This window comes from Frankliniella occidentalis, unplaced genomic scaffold (assembly GCF_000697945.3).
Source record: "Frankliniella occidentalis isolate FOCC.00 unplaced genomic scaffold, Focc_3.1 Scaffold115, whole genome shotgun sequence".
NCBI lineage: Eukaryota > Metazoa > Arthropoda > Insecta > Thysanoptera > Thripidae > Frankliniella > Frankliniella occidentalis.
In genome coordinates this window covers 820,356-823,528 of record NW_026267243.1, presented here as the reverse complement: position 1 = coordinate 823,528, position 3,173 = coordinate 820,356, and the positions used below count along the sequence as shown (strand labels likewise).

General features: G+C 48.1%; 1 protein-coding gene across 3 annotated transcripts in view; it reads left to right on the top strand.

Moving 5' to 3' along the window:
* Positions 1-1,432: 1,432 nt before the first annotated feature.
* The window catches only part of LOC113204672 (KH domain-containing protein akap-1), a 50,253-nt gene continuing 48,512 nt past the window's right edge, over positions 1,433-3,173 (top strand). For 2 of the 3 annotated variants that reach the window (XM_026419929.2, XM_026419927.2), the window contains exon 1: positions 1,433-1,604. The gene's annotated coding sequence lies outside the window, so the exon portion shown is untranslated. The remainder of the gene's footprint in view (positions 1,605-3,173) is intronic. The other variant, XM_026419930.2, reaches the window with a different exon arrangement.

Genomic DNA, 3,173 nt, shown 5'->3' with positions numbered 1-3,173 from the left:
GAAACTAGAGAAATAAGTACAAATCAGTCGAAATAAGCGTTTTATACCACTAAAACCCCCCGAAAAACCTATGTAATAATTATAGGCGGACGGGAATCACCGGGAATCAAGAATTTCGGGAATCATGTGTACACATCAAAAGGGAGTTATTGCCCCCTCGGGTTCAACCAATGCAAGCACTTGCAGGTGTTTCAATCACGAGTTGAACATTTGGTATGTTGTTTGACGGTGATGCATCGCCGTCACACTTCACCGTCTGAGCATGTTACTATTATCGTAAACATGATATTCAGTTAGAAATGACGGGGCGGATTGTGTTCAGGATTTCGCAATAAAAGCGAGTTGCGCATCCTGGCAAAGCGCCTGGAGCTTAGGCCACCCATCCGGCGCGCCTGTCCGATGGGAGCCAGAGCAGCGCGGCGCGCAGGCCACGCCGGCGACTCTTCTTACCCCACCCTCGACAACTTATTTTATTGACATAATTCATACAATACAGAATTCCGATGCCGTGAAGACTTCACAAGAAGATTTAAAGAAGAGTACATTATTCGTCATTGCCACCCCTGCCATCATATCTATCAACATACCAGTTTGCTAACTCACGTGCACTTTCGTAGTTAAACTACATCCAGAAAAATCCTTTCTTGGTTCAAGTAAATTTGCTCTCGGGTTTGCACAAGTACAATTTTATACTAGGAACACTGCAAAAATGTTATTAATAATAATAGTTTACTTCTAAATAATCGTTTTTCTTGAACAATATACTTGAATCAAGAAAGGATTTTTCTGTGTGACGCATGCGCGCGAGCAGTCGGGTTGCCTACTCGCACAAGGCCATAGCCATGGATAGCCGAGCGAGTGGGCAACCCGCCCGCACGCGTGCATGCGGTACAGTATAACCACGAAAGTGCGCGGCGTGAGTCCAGCCACCTAAGCTCCACCTCACACTGACCTATCTTTTAAGTACATTTTTTAACACCCTTTAGTCTTTTATCATATACATTTTGTCTTTCTTGCTATTAATTATTCTAAATAATTAAACATCCTGAATCCTTCCTGTTACTTGAGTAACGATCGCCACGAAGAAAACACGGGGGCTATAGAGCGACAATTTTCAAATTTCCCGCCTCTTTCAGCGCCTCGCTGATCCGCTCTCCTTCTTCTTCTGGCGGGCTGGCTGGGCATGCGGGACGCTCGGAGCGGCCAAGTCCTTGAGGGAACCGTGGATCCATGAAAACGCTACAACGCAACGATACCATTGATTTCAAACACAACCAGCGTGATGCAGGCCGGTAACGACAGCACGGCATTTGTGGTTCGAAGGATGCGCGCGCGTCCGACGGCTGCAAAGCGAAAGACCACGTATTCGCGCGACTGTACGCGCCGCGCGCCCGCTCGGGCGGCGGCCGCGAAGAAAGAGAGAGCGGCGACCCGCGAGCGTCCGCCATATTGTGTTTGAGGGTGGTGCATGTCTCGTGCCTGCGAGCCGTGAATTTCGCGCGTTTGAGTGCGTCTGTGTTGAATTACTTGGTGATCGCGTTTGAATTCAACGTGCGACCGTGGGCGTCGTCGTCGCTGCTGGTGTTCTGCTCCGGCCGACGCAGGTGAGTGTCGGTGGCGTCGCGGCGGAGACGTGCCCCGCTATCTGAAATGCCGGCCTGGCGGGGCCCTTGTCCGCGACGGTGTCGGGCATGGGTGACCCAAACTTGTCGCCAGGGCTTCTCATCAAAATCGCCGAGACATTAGTGTGAAGGGGCCCGCAGCGCGAGCGCGGGTGTGTGTGTGCACGGGGCTCGTCTGCCGGCTCCAACGCTATCGTCTCTTTTCGGGATTTCCGAACGGGGAGCGCGCTCCCCGACCTTTGTGTGGCTCGCGTAGGGTGGAGTGAAGCCCTTCGTCAAAGACGCAATACAGGAGGGAGCCCTAGCCGTCGAGCTCCGCTGTCCCGCCCCGCCCCGCGAGGACACGGTCTGGCCTTGTTTCGTGCTTGTCGTCGGCTAGGTTAGGAACCAGTCACAGGCGCTTATGTTTTTTGTTGTTTTTTTGTGAGACCTACTTCCTCTGAAGGACTTTATCCCCACCCCTCCCTCCCTTCCTTGCCCCCCGCAGCTCTCGTACCGACGAACCAAGGTATGTTTTCATGTTCTTTTAAATCTCTTACTTGGCTCTGAATGTCAGCAGCAGCAGCAGAGGGGCTGTGTTGTGTTGTGAAACTATTCTCATTGCACCGGAGGTGTGTTTTCCAAGTTGCTATGTTTTCATGAGAGCCTTTGTTATTGTTTACATTGTGCTCGGAGTATGACAGTTACAGAACTTTCTGCTCCTATCTGCTATTATCCTTGGCCTCCAAGTCTACTTGTTTAATTGATAGATTCAATGCGCAGTGCTGCAACCACCTGCAATTCAATCTCGTGCAATATTGTGACACCCATGCGGACCCCATCTTATCAGCTGTTTGTTTTAAATATTTGCTGGCTTGTATGTAGACTGTAGCCTCAACTTTCATATAATATTTGTTATTTGGAAGTGTGCTCAGATAATGGTAACCTAAGGTAAAGAGAAATGCGCATCTGTCATGGACGAGGAAGTTCTTCTACTGTAAGCAGTCAACTGGTCAACGAGGTGCATTTATACTAGTTTTAGTGAAATATTGATTTTCCCATCACTCGTCAGGGATTTTCAAAAACATTCTAAATAATTTGTCTTTGTTTATTTTGAGAAAATATTTTTAAAACTTCTGGAGTGTCATAACTACATCCAGCCTCTCCTTTATGTCGTATGTGAAGGAGGCTTAAAGCCCGAGGGACAGTGTATTACAGTGAACAACTGAGAACCGGTTCTCTCAAATTTTTGTAAAGCTGAAGTTTGTGTGGAGTTTTTCCTAGAACATTGACCAATAATTTGGGTCAAACAAACGCTACTCTTTTACCTGAACTATTTCTCACAGGTGTTCGAGTCTTGCGAGAACTGTACTGTTACAATAGTATGTTGTTAAACTAGCACTGGGTAGCAACTAAGCTCCAATCCACATCCTTTTTCCTTCTAATGTTTATTTTAAATTTAGGCAGTGGGATCTGACAGTCAGAATAGGTGAGAACTATGATGGCCTGACTTTGGATCCTAGTGACATCTACTTTCTCCCTTGCGCTAGCTCTGCATCCCGCGGGCCGCGA